The sequence below is a fragment of the Terrapene carolina genome, unplaced genomic scaffold (assembly GCF_002925995.2).
Source record: "Terrapene carolina triunguis isolate 2854851 unplaced genomic scaffold, T_m_triunguis-2.0 Scaffold66, whole genome shotgun sequence".
NCBI classification, from domain to species: Eukaryota; Metazoa; Chordata; order Testudines; family Emydidae; genus Terrapene; species Terrapene triunguis.
In genome coordinates this window covers 74,567,044-74,590,959 of record NW_020664417.1, presented here as the reverse complement: position 1 = coordinate 74,590,959, position 23,916 = coordinate 74,567,044, and the positions used below count along the sequence as shown (strand labels likewise).

Sequence of the window (23,916 nt, the reverse complement as noted above, 5' to 3'; positions counted from 1 at the left end):
TCCCAAAGAAATGAATGTGTCAAACCTAGACAACAATTAAACACTACATGACCAGGAAGCAGACACACATCAGTGTATAGTAGTATGTTTTGTTTTAAAGTTTTTCAGCTTAGCACTTTTAAAATACTTAATACTAATAAGCCTAATGGAAGAAGTGTTTTTCATGGAGGGATCTAAGGAAGACACAGTGGGGACATGCAACACCAGGTGGGTGGGCATTCCCGATGTAAGAGTATGTCTTTAAAAGTCCAGGCTAACTCAGCAGTACTCAGGTGTTGCCCCAATCCCCTCCCATATGCACACCAAAACCTGTCACCTGAGTTAAATGGTACTTTCAACCCAAGCTACCTATGTCTTAGAGCCTGGGTTCTGCTTTCACTCAGTCCAGTTATTCACCCACTTTTCAGAGAGAACTCAAGTGCTGATAGTCCTCCAGTGCCTTCCCACAATTCCCCCATGTGCCCAGAAGAACAGACAAGTTCTCCAACACCTGAATTAGAAAGAATCTTAGGGTATGTTCTACCCTGAAAAAAAACACTCACAGCAGCGAGTCTAAGAGCCTGGGTCAACTGACTCAGGCTCACAGGACTCATGCTATGGAGCGAAAAACAGCAGTGTAGATGGTCAGGCTCAGGATAAAATACAACATGGTTTTATAAAAGGTAGATCGTGCCAGACCAAACTGATCTCTTTCTTTGAGGAGATAACTGATTATTTAGACAAAGGAAACGCAGTAGATCTAACCTACCCGGATTTCAGCAAGGCATTTGATACAGTTCCACATGAGAAATTATTAGTTAAATTGGAGAAGATGGGGATTAATATGAAAATTGAAAGGTGGATAAGGAAGTGGTTAAAAGGGAGACTGCAACAGGTCATATTGAAAGGTTAACTGTCAGGCTGGAGATTCGTTACTAGTGGATTCCTCAGGGAATGGTTTTGGGACTAATCTTATTTAACATTTTTATTACTGACCTTTGTAAAACTAAACTGGGAGTTTGCTAATAAAATTTGCAAATGACACAAGTCAGGAGGTATTGTCAATATGGAGGACTGGAATATTGTATCATACAAGAAGATCTGGATGACCTTGATAACTGCAGTAATAGAAACAGGATGAAATTTAACAGTGCAAAGTGCAACATCATGCACTTAGGGACTAACAACAAGAATTTTTGCTATAAACTGGGGACTTATCAGTTGAAAGCAACAGTGGAGGAGAAAGACCTGGGTGTATCACAGGACAACTATGAGCCACCAATGTGATACAGCCATGAAAAAGGCTAATGCGATCTTAGGATATATCAGGCAAGGTATTTAGAGATAGGGAAGTATTAGTACCATTATATAAGGCATTGGTGAGACCTCATCTGTAATACTGTGTGCAATTCTGGTCTTTCATGTTTCAGAAAAATGAATTCAATTTGGAACAGGTGCAGAGAGGGGCTACTAGGATGATTAGAGGAATGGAAAACTTACCTTTATGAAAGGAGACTCAAAGAGTCAAATGACGGCTGAAGGGAGACATGATTGCTCTCTATAAATACATCAGAGAGATAAATACTAGGCAGGAAGAGGAGTTATTTAAGTTAAGCATCAATGCTGACACAAGAACAAATGGATATAAACTGTCCATCAACAAATGTAGGGTTGAAATTAGATGGTTTCTAACTATCAGAGAAATGAAGCCTTCCAAGGGGAGTAGTGGGGGCAAAAAACCTAACTGGCTTCAAGACTGAGCTTGATAAGTTTATGGAGGGGAGGGGATGATGAGACTGCCTACAATGACATTTAGCTGACCAGCAACTGCTAGTAGCAAATATTCCCCATAGCCAGTAATGGGACACTAGATAGGGAGGGCTCCGAGTTCTGAATTCTACAGAGCATTCTTTCATGGTGTTCTAGCTTTTGAGTCTTGCTGAAATGCTCAGGGTCCAACTTACTGCCATATTTGGCGTCAGAAAGGAATTGCCCCCCAGGTCAGACTGGCAGAGACCCTGGGGTTGTTGGGTTTTTTTGTTTGTTTGATTTTTTTGCCTTCTTCTGCAGCATGGTTTAAATTAGTGTAAATGGTGGATTCTCTGTAACTTGAAGTCTTTAAATCATGATTTGAGGACTTCAGTAACTCAGTGAGAGCTTAGGAGTCTATTACAGGAGCGGGTGGGTGAGGTTCTTTGGCCTTCAATATGCAGTTGGTCAGACTAGATGATCATGATGGTCCCGTCTGGCCTTACAGTCTATGGGTGAGGCTGTTCACACCCAGGCCAGGCTAACCAAGGTGCTTAGGCCTGAGTGCCTATCACCCAGGCTAACTCTGCAGTGAAGACACACCCTAAGGGATAAGGTGAAGAGACAAGTTTTGGAGATGGGGGAGGATACCCCGGGAATGATGAAGCAGGAGGCACTGGCAGAAGCACAGACATGCATTTGAAGGCAATCTATAAGGTGATGTTTGCAGAGCCATCTGCCACATATTTCTTCACAGCTGCTCTCTCAAGGGGCTACCTCCTGCAAGACATGAACGTTTCCAGAGACAAGACTTTGAGATCCATCATTAACCAGGTCATCCTAACCACTTCATTTATCACTGACACATCCCCAAGTCCATTCCATCTGCATTGAGGTCTATGGCCTCTAGTGCTGTCACTCCATAAGGCACTTGTATCTCTATTCCTGGGAGATGGACGACAAATGGAAACACATTTGGTAGGGATGCTGTGACTGATCTTTAAGTCAATACTCGGCTAGTGCAGTTTCAGTGCAGTGATCTCTAGCAATCTACTTTTATGGAGGTGGGGGTAGGTTTAATGTTTTTCCTATATAAATAATAGAGGACAAGATGTTCAGTTAGTAAAATTTGGTGGAGCTCCACTGACTTCAGTACCAATTTACACCAGCAGAAAATTTGACCTCTGTCTCTTTAGGGATAGGTCTACTGTTTTCAGTCATTAGTCTGGGCTGTGGAACTGAATTTTACTGCTGTTAGGACACGAGATTACGAATGCAGTATGGAGGGGAGGGTTAACCTGGTTTTGTTTATATATCTAAAAAGTGTTGGTGCTGGGACTTCACGTGTCCTTATATATGTTTGTGGCCACATCTCAAGGGAAATATGCATGGACATTTGAGCTATTGTGGTCCAGGTGTACATTTGTTGATATTAGAATATAACAGTTTTCCACTGGCTTGTTATTCTAATATAAGAAACTAGATAAATCCTAGGCAAATTTTTAGTGCAGTTCACCAGGATAACTAAGGTTTATTAAGTAAATCATCTTAATTAGAGGATAGCATTGTCCAATCTTGAACTTGGCCCTCAAAACACCATTCTAAAGAGTTTGTCTTCAGTCCCAGAAACCTCTCTTTCACCGTACTTTTGGTCAAACATTTTATGTACAAAAAAAGGTATTTAAGCCCATCATTCTGGCCAAGGAAGATCAGCATTGTAATTTGATGACAAATGATTCCTGAAACATTTCCTTCCTTCACGCCAAAAGCCAATTCTCATTTTCACTAATCCCTGGCAAGTCTATTCTTCTATTTTCCTGAATCTAAGGTATTGTCTACACTTTGAGCTGGGAGTGCAATTTCCAGCTTGAGGGGACATAGCATGCCAAAAATACAGGGTAGCCACGGTGGCGCAAGCAGCAGGAGGTGCTAGCCATCCTGAGAACATGCCTGGAATCTCAGGCTAGGTCTACACTACCCGCCTGAATCGGCGGGTAGAAATATATCTCTCGGGGATCGAATTATCGCGTCTCGTCGGGACGCAACAATCGATCCCCGAATCGACGCTCTTACTCCCACCTCCGCTGGTGGAGTAAGCGCCGTCGACTGGGAGCCGCGGAGGTCAATTTTGCTGCCGTCCTCACAGCGGGGTAAGTCGGCTCCGATACATCGAATTCAGCTACGCTATTCGCGTAGCTGAATTTGCGTATCTTAAATCGACCCCCCGCCGTAGTGAAGGCCTGCCCTCAGATGAGTATGTACTTGGGGTGGCTAGCCCTTCCTGCCTCTGGGGCCATGATGGCTACACTCTAGTTTTAGTGCGCTAGCTCGATCAGCCCCAGCTTAGGTGTCTCCTTGAGCTGAGAACTAGACTCCCAGCTCCAAGTGTCAACCTACCTTTAAAACACAAGAAAAAGGAACTTTGGAACAAACCTGCTGCTGAAAAGAACGTTGAAAATACACATCAAATGGACCAAAATGCTGCAGAGGTACATCCCTTTTCCCCTTCACTTCACCCAAACTGCCACCAGTCAAAGGACTTACAATTAATAATTTCCAGATGTGATGTTAAGCTAAGTCTACATTAAAATCAGCAACCCATTTCCAAATAGGGTTGCCAGCTTTCTAATCGCACAAAACTGAACACCCTTGCCCTACCCCCTGCCCTGCCCTTTCTCTGAGGCCCTGCCACCCACTCACTCCATCTCCCCTCCCTCTGCCACTCACTATCCCCCACACTCACTCATATTCAGTGGGCTGGGGTAGGGAGTTGGGATACAGAAGGGAGTGTGGGCTCTGGGGTGGGGCAGGAAATGAGGGGTTCAGGGTGTGGGAAGGGGCTCCGGGCTGGGACGGGGGGTTGGGGTGCAGAAGGGGGTGAGACCTCTGGCTGAGGGTGCAGGCTCTGGGGTGGAGCCAGGGATGAGGGGCTCGGGGTGTGGGAGTGGGCTAAGGACTGGGGCAGAGGTTTGGGGTGCAGGCTCCAGTCAGGCAGCGCTTACCTCAGGTGGCTTCCAGTCGGTGGTGCAGCGGGGCTAAGGCCGGCTCCCTGCCTGCCCTAGCTCCGCGCAGCTCCCGGAAGAGTTGGCATGTCTGGCTGCCTAGAGGGAGGCGTGGCCAGATGGCTCCACACGCTGTACCCATCTGCAGGTGCTGCCCCTGCAGCTCTGGGCGGGGGCAGTGCATGGAGCTTCCCTGATCGCCCCACGCCTAGGGGCTGCAGGGACATGCCCGCCGCTTCCAAGACCCGTGCAGAGGCAGGGCTGTCAGAAAGCCTGCCTTAGCCTCACTGTACTACTGACCAGACTTAACAGCCCAGTCAGCAGTGCTGACTGGAGCCACCAGGGTCCCTTTTTGACCAGGCGCTCTGGTCGAAAACCAGACGCCTGGCAACCCTATTTCCAAAAATCAGGACACATTCTACAAGGGCCTTTTTGTGGGCTGGAAGGGACTTAACCTCAGCTGAAGAAATCTATAGAACTGCTACCTGGTAATCGATTCCCCTCTCCACCAGTCATCATTTACTATCTTTCTCTAATACATTTGTAATTCACTGGGTTAATGTGTGAAATCCTGCCCCCCTCTAGTGACTGGTCCCAGCGAGGATAAGAGTGTTACTCACTGACAGCTAACAGTTATTCCTTCAGCTTGTCCTTTTGATGCTGCAAATCCCAGTTGCAAAACATGCTGATGATTAAGATGTCTGTACATATGCAGTTGTGTTTTATTATACATGCTCAGGGAGAGGTCAGCAGTAGGCCCCTACAGCTGTGAATTGATATGGGGTCTTCTTTCACCCAGATTAAAGGGTCTCCACAAGTTCTTGATTAATACAACATTTAGCTATGCTCTGCACCATCCTTTTCCAGAAAGGATGAATTCTGTGTTCAAGCAGAACATTTCAGGCTATAGCAAACTTAGGCTGGAAATTAAAAGGTTTCCATCCATCAGATGAATGAAGCTCTGGAACAGTCTTCTAACAGGAGTAGTGGGGGCAAAGAACCTAATTAGTTTTAAGGTGGAGTTTGATCAATTTACTAATGGGATTATATGACAGGGTGTCCTGAGATAGCAGGGACTGGACTTGATCACCCAGGAGGACTCTTCCAGTCCCATGTTCCTAAGTGACGTTGCCTGCAAAAAGCAAAGTTTAGCCCCAAACATATTAATCATGTCTTTTTGGGGTGTTCTAGAAAGTTCCATGCGGTGGAGCAGAGTTATATAGTTCAATTAACTGATATAAGCAACACTGACTGCACTGCAGTTAAGATATTTCCTTTAACTAAGAAAAAGTCCAGTAACAGTGTTTCCTTTTGCAAAAAGTTTGCCCACATGAAGAATATTATGGGATTGCTGAAGGTGACTGGAAAAGTTTCCTTTTGCAAAGAACAATGGAGAGGATTCTCAGACACCACTGATTCATTTAAGAATGGATACTGAAAACAGGGTTTCTTCTTAGAGGTATAGTGTGTAAACAGCTGAAAAAATACAACAGTGAGCTACAAGACGCCATAAGGGAAAGTGAGAGTTTACAATCTTTGGGAATTATCTGGTCATATCTCATGAGCTGAGAGGTAATGGAGATTGATGTCCAAAAGACAGAGTCCTCCATTTTCCTGTGACTTCCTTAAAATTATGACTGTCTCCCACAGAATTGCTAGCCCAAATTAGGTTACTAAACAGTAGTTTGTATTGTGGAAGATCTGAGCAGTATTTTTTTAATGGAATCATTCAGAGCACAGCAGGCAAGAAGGAATATTCATTTTCAATATTAACATGCAGCCCATAAATAAAAGTCCCAGTTATTTTAGTCCTTACAGGTTTTGTTAATGAGCAGGGCCGGCTCCAGGGTTTTGGCCGCCCCAAGCAGCCAAAATAAAAAACAAAAAACAAACAAAAAAGCTGCAATCGCGATCTGCGGCGGCAATTCGGCGGGAGGTCCTTCGCTCCCAGGCGGAGTGAGGGACCGTCCGCCGAATTGCCGCCGAATACCTGGACGTGCCGCCCCTCTCTGGAGTGGCCGCCCCAAGCACCTGCTTGAGAAGCTGGTGCCTGGAGCCGGCCCTGTTAATGAGAGAATTGGTGTTGATGAAGACTATTTTTTAAAAGATCAGGGATGAATTTTATGCCAAAAAGGATCAATTGCTTGGAAATTTCAAATGGAGTTGTAAGAAAATTCACAATTTGAAATATCAGAGTACCATTAGGATTAGATTTTTGGACATTTATTTTGTAGCCCGAGAAGCTTCCAAGGGTATTACATGCATCAAGGTGGTTTGTGTGTGAAGGGTACAATAAAAAGACATCAGTGTTCATTGTAATCTTGTAGAGGAATTTATTTCATTCTTATTTTCCTAATGCTCCACTACTGGAGTTACAAAGGTGTACAATTATTGAACTAACAGACTCCACGTTTTAAGATAAATAAATGGTGTGAGATCTTGATTCGTCATTGATTCAATGTGGCTGGAATTTCATCCATGGCATTTGCTAGTTGCACAAATGCACCACAAAACCCAATGAAGCCATTTTCTCTCATTGAGCCAGTGTGTTGTTGTTTATTATAGCTAACAAGTAAAACACTTTTCAGTAAACACAACTATGAGATAGCTGCTGAACCCAGCAGTTGAGGCCCTGCTTACAAGCAATACCAGTCTGTAATAGTAACCATCAGCTTGATTATTTTCCTCTCCCTTTTTAGACAGAGTACATAGCCTCCTAAATAAGAGCAAGCTGGGGGTTGTTTTTTTAAAGCTGATGTTTAGCTTGCACAAATCCACGACATGCACACTTGACATCGTATGGAGGCTGTAAGCTTGCCAATTCACCAGCCACAAACCACACATGCTGCCAGTCTCAGCCCGAACACATACTAAAAGGCTATGAATTTCATTTAATCCTCTCCTTTTCCCTCAAAGCCAAGTACCAGAGGCTAGCTGCTGTCTGAAAAAGGTTGAAAAATATTAACTACGAGTGTCTAATTTCTGATGCAAACTGAGAATAAATCTAAGAGTGAATCTTGAAAAACTTGTAATCTATGAACATAGCTAACAATGTAGCCTTCAATGTCCCATTTGATTAATTGCATGGACGAAGCTGGGTGGATGAGTTACTTCATCCTATTTCTTGTCGAAGACCAAGCAGCATTTTGCTAAATAATTTATGTGCCATACACTTCTCTATCTGGTTAAGCTTGTGAGTTAGTGAAACTTCATCCCCCTTACATGGTATGCTTTGCTATCCAATATTCTCGGATAGTGAGGCTGGCTGTTGTTAACCAAGCTTTCTATATTTGTGATGTGTGTGAAACTGTATGTGGAAAATTCATGTACCTATAAAACCTGGTACATGTAATTTTGCACAGCTGTCAGACTAAGGACAACATTTTAAGAGTAATTTACGACTTCAGGTGCCTCAACTTTTGGTGCCCAATTTGAGACATTTTAATGGGCCGTGTGAGGGTTTACACCCTTCATAGAATCATAGAATATCAGGGTTGGAAGGGACCTCAGGAGGTCATCTAGTCCAACCCCCTGCTCAAAGCAGGACCTAATCCCAACTAAATCATCCCAACCAGGGCTTTGTCAAGCCTGACCTTAAAAACCTCTAAGGAAGGAGATTCCACCACCTCCCTAGGTAACCTATTCCAGTGCTTCACCACCCTCCTAGTGAAAAAGTTTTTCCTAATATCCAATCTAAACCTCCCCCACTGCAACTTGAGACCATTACTCCTTGTTCTATCATCTGCTACCACTGAGAAAAGTCTAGATCCATCCTCTTTGGAACCCCCTTTCAGGTAGTTGAAAGCAGCTATCAAATACCCCCTCATTCTTCTCTTCTGCAGACTAAACAATCCCAGTTCTCTCAGCCTCTCCTCATAAGTCATGTGCTCCAGTCCCCTAATCATTTTTGTTGCCCTTTGCTTCGTTGCAGGGCAGCACAGCCTAGTGGCCAGACTTCATAGCAGTAGCCCTCGTTGCAGGGCAGCACGGTCTAGTGGCCAGACTTCATAGAAGTAGCACTCGTTGCAGGGCAGTAGGACCTTACTACTGGCTCAGCAGGGGGGTCCTACCGAAACACACTGAGGCTCACCGGGGCAGGGTACCAGTCTGTCACCCCTCCCGTCACCCCGGTCACTTCCTACTGGCTTGGAAGTTGGGGTCTCCCACGAATCCCAAGGTTCTCTGCAGGTCTCCGGGTCCATTGCCTCCCCTGGTTCCTCCTGCAGTAGGGGTTCGTGCCGGCCTGTAGAAGCCTCCATTCCCAGCAGCTTCCAGAGTGTTGGTTAGTCCTCCGCAGGAGCTTCCCGGTTAGGTCCTTCTTCTGCGGCTGCCAGCCCAGACTGAGCTGAATTCCCTCCTTTTATACTCCCAGAGCACTTGGAGCATGCCCAGTACGAACAGGGTGGGACTTCCTCTGTCAGAGCTACTGGTCTGACGCCGCTGGGGCTAGTGCGGGGCGGGGCTGCCCCGTCACAGGCCTGCTTTTCAGAAAGGCTTAATATACCCCTTTTGAAAATTGAGGCCCAGATAGGTGGGGGTTGGGTTTCTTTTCTTTTCTTTTTTTCCTGAACAAACAGAGCCCAATGCTGCAGCTACTCTACTACAGAGGGTCCTGTGGCACCTTTAAGACTAACAGAAGTATTGGGAGCATAAGCTTTCGTGGGTAAGAACCTCACCATGAAAGCTTCTGCTCCCAATACTTCTGTTAGTCTTAAAGGTGCCACAGGACCCTCTGTTGCTTTTTTACAGATTCAGACTAACACGGCTACCCCTCTGATACTCTACTACAGTTTCCCAGGGGCTTCAATGCAAGTTCCACAGACAGAGCCAAATCCTGGTCCCATTGATGTGAGTGGCAAAATTTTCAGTGGAACCAGGATTTGCTCCACAGAGGCACTACAGACATCAGGCTCTCACTGAAATTCAGGCCACTAGCAGGGGTGTTGGAACAATTTGTATAGTGGGGGTGCTGACAGCCATTGAACTAAACTGTAAACCCTGTCTAGAATGGAAACCACTTCAAGCCAGGGGATGCAGCAGCATGCCCAGCACCCCTAGTTCCAGCACATATTGCCACTAGGTTTGTGGTAAAAAGCAAGTTAAAAATGATAGAAAAGCTGCTGAATTACCAGACACTATGTTATTTCTTTTCATGTGTACCTCTGGCTTCAGTTTCTCAGTAAAGAAATGGAGAATATTGAACTAAGCTTTCTCAATTTATTGATTACATTTATTTAATTTTTCTGTTGCCTCTCATAATCTTGATCTGGGTTCGCAAGCTAATAGAAGTTATTTTATTAAGGAAAGTGTGCACAGCAGGTAGGTTTATCCAAGTACTCACGGACCTAGTATTTTAATATACTTCCTGATAATTACCCTGAATATATAGGGGGGGGGTGCGCCTGAATATATAGGTAGAGGGGTGTGTGTGTGCAGGTGCGTGCATGTTTGTACACATGCACACACACTTAATTGTATTTGTAATAGGCCACCCTCGATGTTTCAGTAAGTTTAGTGAAGGCATTTTTTTCTCCAAACATAAAAACTGTTTTTAAAAGGCATCTACCTTCTACCTACCTCAGACATGGAAGTGGTACTAGTTATCAGATCTCCTTCCACTATCCTTTTAAAAAAAACAAACACGTTCTTAGATGCTGCTCTAGGCAAAGGTGGGGGAACTCTGGGTTGTAATAATCATAGCCGCCAAATTTTTCCACCACTAGAAGGGCATTGATGTAGAAAACATCTCTTCATCCCTGCCACACAGATATTCAAGAATGTGTGTTAATATTCATATTCTAATTTATTATTAGGAATAGAGCCACAGCTCCTTAGCTGTAATGGGCCTAGCCAATCAGCACTACAGTGAACTGCTCCAGTTCTTTATTGAAATTCATTCCATCTTATTTGTATTGCAGGAGGATGTAGCATAATGAAATGGAGCAGAGATCATTTGAGTAGTTTTAAACCTCTATGCTCCCTTACCTTCTTGACCAATGTATAACCCTCTGTCACTTCTGCCCCAGACGGAAATGGTTCTTTGCAACTTATAGCAGCTTCTGTAACATTTAGTGTACAATGTGGCAACAGCTAAGATACAGCTACTGTACCTGCACTCAGAAAAGTATCACCATAATATTGCTACTATTTTAGCATGTGTACCACACCAGAGATTATTTATGCTTTGCTTAAGGTAGCCCAATTTATGTTCAAAATGACATTTAAAATAGCCCCTTTGCTCAAGACTAAAATATTTAGACCTATTCTATTCATTTGCCTATAAATACAGATGTCTATTAAAAAGCAAAACCGAACACAAATCTGCTTGATACTGAGAGTTGTCTTTGATAAGCCAATAGGGTTTTTAAAATGTTTATACTGGGCACATAGTGGTTAATTAGATCAGTTGAATGCAGAGGTTAAAAAGCAATGTGTCTCCTCTGTCCCCTAGGTCCAGGAGGATCTCCAGCATTGATCTCTACCTCTGTACTTATGCATGTTGCAAGAGTTTACTGCATTTCCTCCCAACACCCTAGTGAGATAAAACACAGACCACAACACTAGATACTGTCAAAAAGAAAATCCTTTTCATATGGAGCCGAAGGCAGGGGTGCTGAAAGCCATTGAACCAAACTGTAAACTCTGTATATGATGGAAACCACTTCAAGCCAGGGGGTAGCACCCTTAGTTCCAGCACCTATGGTTGAAGGTTAAACTTTCTGCTACTATAAGAACAGAGACTTGGAAGGAATCCCTTTCACTGGCATGAGACTACTTTAGACTTACAGGGGGGAGGGATAGCTCAGTGATTTGAGCATTGGCCTGCTAAACCCAGGGTTGTGGGTTCAATCCTCAAGGGGGCCACTTAGGGATCTGGGGCAAAAATCTGTCTGGGGAGTGGTCCCCCTTTGAGCAGGGGGTTGGACTAGATGGCCTCCTAAGGTCCCTTCCAACCCTGATATTCTATGAAAATCATGGTGCATTTAACAACAGACATCAGATTACATTATAGTTGGATAAATGCTGTCCTTTTCTATATTTGTGCAATCATAGCAAAGCCCCTAGAATGGCCTGGGTGTAATGGAAAGCAAAAATATGGCCAGTATGTATTAGAACAACAGGTGTTAATGGCATCAAATCATTGTAATTTTCTTGGAAGATTACAATTATTTGATGCTATTAACAAATAATTTGTGGTATTTTCTAATCAAAGTCAAATTTATGATGGACAAACATGTAAAATATAAATTAAATCCTTTTGATTTGTGGGATTAAAACCAAAGTGAAATACTTAGAATCTGATTTAAAACAGCATATAAAATCCTACCTTCTAGTATTGTCTATGATCCTATTATTATTCATTATTTGTATTACTTCTTTGTGCCTCAGAACCCCAGACATGGATCAGGGCCCCATCATGCTAGGCACTGTACAGGGCAAAGAGTCAGTCCCTGCCCCAAACTCTTTTTATGACCTAAGAGTGTGTCTACACCATAAATGCTGTGCACGGGCTCATTTGCGCACAGGCTTGAATCCAGCGAGTGCAGGTAACAACAGTAGTGAAGACACCACAGCACGGGCTTCAGTGAGGGTTAGCAAGCAGAATATGTACCCAGGGTCTGTGCCAGGTTTGTACTATCATTGAGGATAGGTCCATCAATGCTATTAGCCAAGATGGGCAGGGACGGTGTCCCTAACCTCTGTTTGCCAGAAGCTGGGAATGGGTGACAGGAGATGGATCACTTGATGATTCCCTCTTCTGTTCATTCCCTCTGGGGCACCTGGCATTGGCCATTGTTGGAAGACAGGATACTGGGCTAGATGGACCGTTGGTCTGATCCAGTATGGCTGTTATGTTCTTATCAGTTCTGAAGCCCACGCTGCACTGTCTTCACTGCTGTTGTTACCTGTGCTAGCTGAAGTCAATCTAGCTTGGGTAGTATAGCCCATGCACAGCATTTGCTTTGAGAACATACCTAAGTATAAGACGAGACAACAGATGGATACAAGGACAGATAGAGGGACAAGAAAACCATGAGACAATATTTCTCAGCATGATATGCTGCGGTCTCAGCCACTTGTTTGCAAATTTAATAAGTAGGTGATGGAGGATGGCATCTTATACTGTAAGATCCTGATTCATGACGGACATAAAGCTCTGTCTGAGTATCTCAGCATGGTACATCATTGATCACCTACCCAATTTCAGTTCCAGAAAGAATTTTTCAGAAAAAAATTACAATGAGAAAATTCACATTAAGAATAATAGATAATGAATTATCCACAATCAAAGACCGTGATCAATTTTCTACCCCAATTTTGGTGTAAAGGAGTTTTGTGTCTATTGCCTATTGTCTATTGCTTAGCACATTTTAGTCACTTTCATTTAACTCTGCTAGTTTGTAGCCATTTTCCACAGCCAACAAATATTCTCCTCATTTTTAGGGTTTTTTTGGGGTTAGCCTAAATCTTAGTTACAAAATTAGTTGGTCCTGCTCTGCAGCTACACAACATTTCAGTATTTAATCTGAGTGATGAGGTGATACCAGGAGTATGAATATAAGATCAAAGGGTCAAGTTTAGTGAAATGGCATGTATGCTGTGACACTTATAAAGTACATTACAATACTTTGACAAATTCATTCTAGGGACTTTAGCACAGTTAAAACCAAATCATCACTGTTTAATTTAGCTACTTCGGCATAATATACTAAACCAGTAAACGTATTTAAACCAATAGACAATTGTATCCCATGGTATTTGTCAATATCCAAAATAAGCTCTAAGTTTTAGCTGTTATTTTCAAAAAAATACGTATGTTACTTAATAAGCCACAAGGTGTCATGGTGGCTCAACTGGTAGGATTCTTGTCAGTCTAGACACGCAGGTTGTGGCTTCAGGTTACATACCAGTGCTAACACAGCTCAGTACTAGGATGTCTGTGCTGTGCTGCATATTTAGAAGTGCACATTCTGCAGTCCTTTGGAGGAAAGTCAGTCCGTCAAAGTCCAGCCTGGTTGTTTCAGGCTGGCTGTTTTTGTGGGTGTTAAATATCTTAGCTGTCTCACAAGCAATACGCTTAGTATGCTGGCTTCTTGACCAATCATTTTACTTTATATTATTAACCCTGTCAGTGTGCTAAGAGGTACTGAAAAGAGCTGAGCTAGTCATAGCAAAAAACAGACTTGATGAATTGAACCTCTTTCTGCTCACAGCAATTCTGCGAACAGATAACTTCCTGGAATGTATTAATTATTCACATTTTAGACTAATTTTTGCTAGTTTTTTTTTCTTTTTAACTCACTGGATTTATCACCAGTTTGCTGTAAGTGCACAATATTCTATATTCAAAATTCAACTTGTGATTGGTCATACAAGCCACATGTACTGTTTCTGTTCCCTGGCTGGATGACCATAACCCTTATAATTACGATGAAGGCTTAAAAAGCCACTGGAGCTTTGAAATGCTTCAGTCTAACTTTTTCTTGTTACAGCCATATGAAGTAATTGCATGTCAAACAGTGTCCCATCCCACATAAAATACACAGGTAATGGCATTCACTAGTCTCTAATTTTCCACCATCACCAGTCATTGACACTAAATAGCTTCATATGTATGCACAGATCTAGTTATGGAGGTGGCAGGAAGATCCTTGCCTGGCTTGTTTAATTGGTCTGTGCCTGGGCTCTGGCAAGGGTTTTTTGGAAATTGTCCCCTTGATGGGTCAAGTAGTATCCTATCTCATATCAAATAGGTAACTTCCTGGCTGAATACTTGAGAAGGATAGATTAAAATTCACTTTCTCCAAGTATTCATGAGAGTGAAACTCAACTGTTCAATGTTAACAGAAAGCAAACTCATAAAGGGCATGGATTCATTTTTAAATTCAAGTGAATACTCATGAACATTTTTACTGCAGTATTTGTTACACTCTAATACTGAGCTGTTATCTACTGTATTAGTTCTGCCTGCAACTCATGCCAGCACATTCTTCATAATGGGCCTACCCTTTGTAATAATAATCATGGATGTGCATAAGGCATGGCAATCAAAGGGTTATTACCATAGCTTGTTGGCACACTGTTCATGATTACATGCAGGATTCCATTCAGTGCATATTGCCAAGTATCCCACAAAGCATTACCTACATGGTAATTATTGCTATGTAAAACAGATAGATGCACTATATAATAATTGCAGTGCATCATATCTGAACTCCTAATTGCTAAAAATGATACTTCAAATCATGTCAACAACATTATTAACTAATTACCCTAAGGTTTAACTGATACTCTTGTGATGCAGACTAGGGACAATTGACAGGGCTATTTATTACCTTCATTCAGTGAAGTAAGCAGGTAGGGTGACAAATGCAGGTATAGGGCTGCATATCCCTGTGCGAGCCTCTTTGGTTTGGTGGTGAGGAATAGCGGCTGAGGAAGGATGGATGATTAAAAGTGTTTTCTTTATGAAAAGGGAAGTGGGTCTGTGACAATTCTGAACCATCTGACAAGCAGAATTCACATATGAACACATCCATTACAAAAATAAATTACTTTATTCCAGTGCTTTTACTTACTAGTGATCTCAGTCACAATATTATTGTGATGCTAGCTGGAATATTATAAAACCACTTCTGATATTGAAGCCTTATATAAGTACTATGGAAGACTGAGTGACACTGGTCTAAAATGCACATGCCATTCACATTATGTGGAACTGGACAAGAAAGGTGAAGTGGGCCAGATTTTCTATTGCCTTACAATCCTGTGTAGTATTTTACACTTGCACAAACTGAGGCTATGTCTACACTACAGCCGGGATCGACACTCTGAGATTGATCCACTGGTGGTCGATTTAGTGGGTCTAGTGAAGACCCGGCAAATCAACAGCAGAGCGCTCTCCTGTCAATACCCCCGACGAGACGAGTAAGGTAAGTCAACGGGAGAGTTTCTCCCGTCGACCCCGTTGTAACTCGACCTAAGGTACATTGACTCCAGCTACCTTATTCACATAGCTGGAGTTGCGTAGCGTAGGTTGACTTACCACGGTAGTGTAGACATAGCCTGAGTGTAGAATGCTACCATTCTGATTAGGTAGCATTTCACACTCACTTTGCTCAGCTGTAAAATAGCATATATGTTGCAAGGCAATGGAAAAATCAAGCTCACATATCTGTTCTGTCCAGTCTCAGATAATCTGAAAGGTTCCATATCACAACAAAGAAATCGGATGTGGAAATTTGGTGTTGTTCCCTAGCTTCTTAAGGAATAAAGTAAGAAGTGATGTAACCTGAATTTTGGCGGGGGATAAAAGGTTGCCCTCTTTTGCTTTTATGTTTTTTTTTAAGACTTTTTTCCATATATATAAATATATATATATATATATATGGGTGTGTGGGTGCGCGCAAGCACATGTGCACATATTGAATTTTATACACCATAGTTAAGTAAACATTTCAAATGTTCATTTGCAATCAGACTATAAGGAACTCTTGTTAAGAAGAGCAACAAGAGTAGAAGCTCTTTCGCTGATAAAAAGGTGAAATATGCTAATGTGTGAACCATAACACCTGTTACAAGCATCCCATAATGTACAATGAATATGGTAAACATACATACAGTAAAATTACAACTGTAACTCTGTCTTAACCCAGAGTTTTGGCAGAGAATTTTTTTATTACTGTAGAAAATAACTTTATTAGAAATGTAGTTAGAAAAACAAGTGTTTGAAAGCTAAAAATGTCTAAGTGAAGACTGAAGTTTTAACCAAACAGGAATCCATCATTTATGTAATGCAGCATTGCAGCTCCAAGTATTGCAACTGCTTCTTGCATTTTTCAAAAAACAAATAATAAATGGGACCTACAAATAGAATTTCAGTCTTGGGTCTGTCCTAAGTAAAGAATTCCAAATATACCCAGTTGCATACACACGATATTCACACATATTCCCTTTCTCCCCTAGGTACAATGGGTAAGGTCATAATTTACTAGCCAATGTAGTTCCTTTTGTAGCGGGAAGGATGCTGTAGTCTGCAGCTAGTATTTCTGTAACTGATGGGATCAGGACAGATACTGTATCTCATATGTGTGTGGTTGGATCTCAAAACTGTAACAAGAGATTACATTTTTTTTTCCTTAAAAAAAAGTTCAGACAGATTCGAATTAGTAATCCTACCTGATCCTCAGTCCTTTTTTACTTCAGTCTTATATATAAGACTGTTAGGCAAAGGCTAAGACTACACTGGAGCTGGAGGGGTCATTTCCAGCTCAGGTAGACATATGCGCTCTATCTTTGATCAAGGTAGCACGCAAAAGGTAGAAGTGTAGCTGCGGTGTTATAGGCTGTGGGAGGTCCTAGCTCGCGTGAGTACGTACCAAGGCTCCCAGACAGGATTGTACTGCTAAGCCTGACCCTATGCCCATTCCACCGCAGCTACACGTGGAGTGTCCCAAGGGTCGGTCCTGGGGCCGGTTTTGTTCAATATCTTCATTAATGATCTGGAGGATGGCGTGGACTGCACCCTCAGCAAGTTTGCAGATGACACTAAACTGGGAGGAGTGGTAGATATGCTGGAGGGTAGGGATAGGATACAGAGGGACCTAGACAAATTAGAGGATTGGGCCAAAAGAAATCTGATGAGGTTCAACAAGGAAAAGTGCAGAGTCCTGCACTTAGGAAGAAAGAATCCCATGCACTGCTACAGACTAGGGACTGAATGGCTAGGCAGCAGTTCTGCAGAAGAGGACCTAGGGTTTACAGTGAACGAAAAAATGGATATGAGTCAACAGAGTGCCCTTGTTGCCAAGAAGGCTAACAGCATTTTGGGCTGTATAAGTAGGGGCATTGCCAGCAGATCGAGGGACGTGATCATTCCTCTCTATTCAGCATTGGTGAAGCCTCATCTAGAGTACTGTGTCCAGATTTGGGCCCCATACTATACGAAGGATATGGAAAAATTGGAAAGAGTCCAGCAGAGGGCAACAAAAATGATTAGGGGCCTGGAGCACATGACTTATGAGGAGAGGCTGAGGGAACTGGGATTGTTTAGTCTGCAGAAGAGAAGAATGAGGGGGAATTTGATAACTGCTTTCAACTACCTGAAAGGGGGTTCCAAAGAGGATGGATCTAGACTGTTCTCAGTGGTACCAGATGACAGAACAAGGAGTAATGGTCTCAAGTTGCAGTGGGGGAGGTTTAGGTTGGATATTAGGAAAAACTTTTACTAGGAGGGTGGTGAAGCACTGGAATGGGTTACCTAGGGAGGTGGTGGAATCTCCATCCTTAAAGGTTTTTAAGGTCAGGCTTGATAAAGCCCTGGCTGGGATGATTTAGTTGGGGATTGGTCCTGCTTTGAGCAGGGGGTTGGACTATGACCTCCTGAGGTCTCTTCCAACCCTGATAGTCTATGATTCTACACTTCTATTCTTAGCGTGCTAGCTCAATGAAAGCTAGCAGTCATCTACCTGAGCTGAAAGTTACACCCTTATGTATAGGCCAAATACATTTTCTTGATTTTTACTCACACATTGTAGCTGGCTTATCCAGGTCTGGCTCATTAGACAGCAACCTGAATATAATGGTGGTCATGTGGGGGGAACAGTGCTCTGGCACAAGGCAGACAAGTTCTGAGGGAAGAAACCCTAGGAGCAACCAAACCCATAGTGAAGGCTTAGCTAGAGTGAAAAAATCCTAGGAGTAGTCAAGCCTAAGGACAAAGCTTAAACTGGGGTTTCATATACTAGTGCTTTGTAATTACCTTTTTGTTAATAAATCAGGCCTCCGGAGCGGTGACTGACTCGAAAAGAGGGAAGCTGGGTGAGGCACCCACTACATGGGGTCCTGGTGGCCCTGGCCCTGCACTATGGCTCTGCCCTTCTTCGAGATGGCAAGAGCCATTTACAAAAGTCTTCTTTTGGCATAGTGGGGGACTCACAATTGCCCCTCCTTGGGCAGGCCTCCTCTTCCCAGATCACCACTCCCTGTCTTCAGGCGGGCTAGAATCTGTCCTGAAGAAGGGAGAACTCAGCCTTCACGCAAACAGGAGTACTCTGTGCAAACATACCCAGCATAGGTGTTGAGCTGGGAAAAATCAGCACAGTTGGAATGCTTGGTGCATGACACACATGCAAAAAATATACCCTACAAAGTAAAGTGTCTAGTAAATATGTTTTAATTTCTTCAGAAGGCCACCCTTAGACATTTTTAGTGATACACACAATGGAAGCTAATGCACCGCATGCATCTAAACCAAATGGGGTATTTTTTAGGTCTGATCTAGCAGTCCTACTGCAGGCAAAACTCCCACTGAAATATGAGCACAGGATTGGGTCCGTCACATATGATCTCAGTTCTCCTCACAATAAAAAGAGCTTTTACTTTTCAGATAAGATCTGCACTGTAAATTGTGTCTACATCCAATCTGAAGAAGATCTGAAGAAGACTGAGTTTTGAACTATTTGTGTTGCTTTTTTTGCTCAAAACATTCTTTATGTTCTTTATAAACAATGAGCTGGTAAGGATCTTTGCGATTTAAGGAGGAGGTTTACAGAAGAGTGCTTCCCTTAAAATTCACATTGATTTTTTTCCCCACCAAAATCAAATAAGACATTCTGTGTTTGTCAAGTATATAGTTTATGTTCTATATTATAGCTCAAGAAAAACAAACAAGCAGCAAGCCCTCACTGATTGTAAGCTAAGAATCAGTGTGGGAAGGAAGTGAACTGATTTTTTTCTAGCCTCATAAATATTGTTAGTTTGTAGCAATTTTAATTGAAAACAGCCTTAACAGAATTGTTTTTTTTTTTTAAAGAGAAAAAGAAATCAGTAAAAAAAAATACAATCAGTACAAAAACCCTTGAAATAATTTTCAAAGTCCATGTCAGTCTAAAGGGGCTTGTGGGGTCTTCTTTTAAAAGTGACCTTTACTTTCAGACAAACATGCTTTCAGAATGGTCTTTTAAAGTACCTTGTTGGGTATTAGGATATTTGAGGGTAACATTCTCATAAATTCTTAAGAACAAGAGTCAGCGTCTCAAAGCATTTTGGGGTTCTCCCCACCACAAAACACAACCTCATCTGAAACAAACTCAGACTTATTAGATACATAGTACCAGAGATCTTTTTGTGATATCAAGTTGCTATGTGAACAAATGTGATGTCACAACACAGAATTTTATGATTAATATATTCAAAAATGTGTCAGAAAGGAGAAAAAAAGATGATTTCATAAAACAGTAATCTGAGGAAATAAGCCAGGAGGGAAAAAAGAGAGAGAGAGAGAGAGAGAGAGAGAGAGACTTCCATTTATGTATGGAGTGTAGGGGGATTGTTTTGTTTTGCTTTAAATATTTGGCTTAATATCTGTGTAAATAAGTTTCCAGTATGTTTAAGCAGCTGATTTTAAATCACTATTTATTTTCTTTTATTGATATTCTTCACTGTGAAATCTTCACTTCTGTGAAATTTCCTGTACAGATTAATAAAAGGTAATATGGTTTGATTGCTTTGTTTTGGTTTTAAAGAAAGAATCACATTATTCTAAACTACTTCCCCAGTCACCTCTATAACACTGTTTTCTGAGCCAGGTAAGAAGCAATATGTTGCATATGGGACATAATAGTTAATGAAAAATATCACCACTTGAGATAGAGACAAACATATACACTGCTGGACGATTTGAATACAAACAACTTCCAGAAATACAAGGGAACCTAGAAACAAGGGGAAAAGTTGACATATTTCATTGCATATTGACGATAAAGAAATTGACCGAACTCTAAACTGTCAGCAGCTATAAGTGATCTATCTGCAGCATGTTGTAGTATCAGTGGATATTTCAAACTTTTTCATTTGTGTTACCTCTTTATTTTATAATATTTTTCAATGATAAAAACTTCTAATAAAATAGGAATTGCAGCATCAAAGAAGGTGAGAGGTTGTTTCTTTTATGTTGGAAGCTCCATGGAGAAGGGAGAAATCTAAGCTAATTTACCAATACTTTACACTACACACGAGAGACTTCTTACATGGCTACAACAGATTTATTTTCTAAGTATGTTAAACTAATACAGATATCCAAAACATTCAGATAAATGGAGTATGGATGTACAGGAAAGAAGTCCCATGGCCACACACACAGCAAGAAAATAGCTGCATATTTATAAACCAAGAACTTCAGTTAACTGGGATAAAAATTAAATGGAGTTTACCCTTATTTCTGTCAGCCAATGTTACTTAAACATTTTAAAGAAAAAACTTATTTTTACTTATTAAAATCATGTATGCTGGAAGGACATTTGACTCCCCAAGTGGAATTAAGAACTGGTGTATTAATTTATATTTTTAAAGGAAAAGAACCACTGTATCAAACTTCTGTGTGATTTGACTTTTTCCTCACAACCTTTAAAGAGCCTGAAGTATGGCTGAAGGCTGGTTAACAACCTGGGCTCTAGCACAGTTAAAAATCACATAAGAAAGAATGAGTTTGGTAGTGACAACCTTTAGCCACCGGACAATTATCTCTATATCACAAAACCATCATGTGATTGGGCTTGACTTTGCTTAGGGCAGACCCAGGATTTAAAAGCCAATTGTAGGAGCACTGAAAGCACTGGGAGTGGGACGGGACTTGAAGTGCAGAAGAGTGTGCTATGCCTAGCACGGTTTAGAGTTATCAGTTCTTCACGCATAGCTACCACTTATCCCTAAAGAAAACATACGTAAGAAAAACAGAAACCTGGAAGCTGTGCCTAAATTGCATTTTGCTTAGCTTCATTTGCTTAGCATGTTGAGCTACAGCTACACATGCTTCATTAGAGGTTATTCTTTATCCCCACCCCATGCCAAACCAATCAGGCTTGACGCAAAAGGCTTTATAAGGCCTGCCTTAAGGCCTCAGAACAGCTGTATCCCACTCTTGGACACATCTGCATCCCTAAGGAGATAGTAGACCCTGTCTCCCAGGGGGAAGGAGAGGGGGATGCAGCAACGGCTGACCTAAGTAGTGGCAGATCCACTGACCCCACCCCACTCTTTCTTGGCCCACCTGAACATACTCACAGTAATGTACAGGGGGTCACTGCAAAGCTGGACTCTGCAGCATATGAGGGAGGGGAGGCATATAACAGACTGTCCCATGACCCTCTATCTTGGACCTTCCTCAGCTGTAGAGGAAGGCTGTAGTTGGACTCTAAAGGATTTACTAAGAGAGTTATTGTTGTGCATCACGAGACAACCACGATAAATGTTTGTCGAAGGCTGTAAGTGTGAGGTTGTGGGGTTTTGTTCGGAGGTGTGGTTCCACCCTTCAGGCATCCTTGCTTTCCATTGGCCTTGTCCAAAGTAGGTCCAAAAGGAGTCCCAGAAATCTCCCCCACTCCCTCCCATTCCTCCCTTTTGGAGATTCTCTTTATAACGGCTTTCCCCTTAAGCTGCTTTACTTGTGTTACCTACCTTGTGGGGTTGAGTGTATGCAAGCAGCCACCATCAGAGGCCATCACCTACATTATTCCAAGGACTGCCTGAGGAAAAATGCTTATTTAGTGAGCCCATATCCCTCAAAGCCCAAGCACATTCCTTCCATAACCTACAAGGCTCCACTGATCAGGATGTAAGATATCCAAGGCTGGTCCTAATAAAACTCTAGAACTCCACAGCTACAAATCGCAGATGGGCTTATAAATGTGAAAATGAGTGTGAAACTTCCACTCTCCACCTGCAATTAGACAAATTTGGGAATGCTTCATCACAATCTTTCCACATCTAGCCACCGTAAACGTCAAAATGTCCAAGGAACTAAATTTTGTATTAAGGAAGCTGCTCTAACACAAGTATGGGTGATGGCGCTGAAGATAGTTAGAGAATCATATCTGTCTCAACAAGGAGCACGGTCCAGGCTTCAGGAACTCAGAAAGAAAAGAAAAGAAGAATTTTAACATTGAACAATCACAAGGCAAAAGTATTTTTACACTGAGAAAAGAAAAATTCACAAGGGTGCACTTTTCATTATCTGAACTCTGTCTGTTATAGCCCGCTGAAATCTATGAGGCTAACAGCAAAGAGGGGTAAATTACCCCTTCCTCCTCAGAGTGTATGTGGAGCAAAATTTTAATGAAACGCACTAGAGCCTACGTTTGGCTCAGCTCACGTCAGCAAGGCAAAAGGGGAAAGTCTTTCTACAAGTCCTCCAAAAAGTTTTGGAAGTGGAAAATTTGCAACTTAGGTCTAATCAGAAAAAAGGGCATATTTAAAATATTGAAAATAGCATTGACGCAAAAAGGTTGAATTGCCAGTCACATATACAGCTTTTCAAAATAATTTCTACAAAATAATCCCAAAGTGATCATTTGATAGCACGTTCTCTTTCCTGCTCATTTGTAAGACACTACAATTGTTACATTAATTTGTATAGGAATGTAAGTCACAGAGCTGCAAAGAACAAACAAAATACAACACCTTCCACACCCAAGTATCAGTCACTGCCAGCAGCTAACGACCTGAGGCAAAACTGAGAATACTTAACGTGACTATGGAAGCAATGAGCTTCTTTAAATTTTCAGCTACTATCAACTATATTTAACGTATACAGACCAATAATATGTTTAGAAAATAGCAACGTTAGGAAATCAGTCACCCTCTAGCAGTTAACCAATCAGAAAGCAGGTCACATCTTGTTAGCTGTATCATATACATTAAACGTCATGAATTCTCTATGGGTTAGCTGACAATTCAGGCATGTGTGTTTTATTTTATGATAACCTCGTGTTCCCTTAAAGAATTATAGTACAACAAATAAATTCATCTTAAAATCCACCAATATCCTTCACTGGGGCTCGACACAAATTCACCAGACACTTGCACTCGACAGAAGGCTATTCATGCTACAAGATTTATACTTCTTAAAGTGTTTTCAGTGCATCCACAGTAAACTACTTTGGAAAAACTGCAGCAGGAAGCATGTGTGCTGCACAGACACATGGGCAGAAATGCAGCCTGATCCAGTCCACACACTTTTCACTCCAATAGACCAAAAGTCTTGCTTCATTAAATATTTAAATTGCAAGTGGCAGCCCAGGATTTTTAAATCAAAAAGTATTAAAAGTATTTCTACTACTTCTTTTCATTTAGCATATTATTTAAGGAAGCTGATCTCCATGTACAATTCAAGATGTACAAAGCAGTA

The 23,916-nt window shown here is 41.9% G+C and overlaps 1 protein-coding gene across 5 annotated transcripts in view; it reads right to left on the bottom strand.

The window, feature by feature from the left end:
* The window catches only part of LDB2 (LIM domain binding 2), a 284,373-nt gene that overhangs the window by 259,300 nt on the left and 1,157 nt on the right, over positions 1-23,916 (bottom strand). The window lies entirely within an intron of this gene.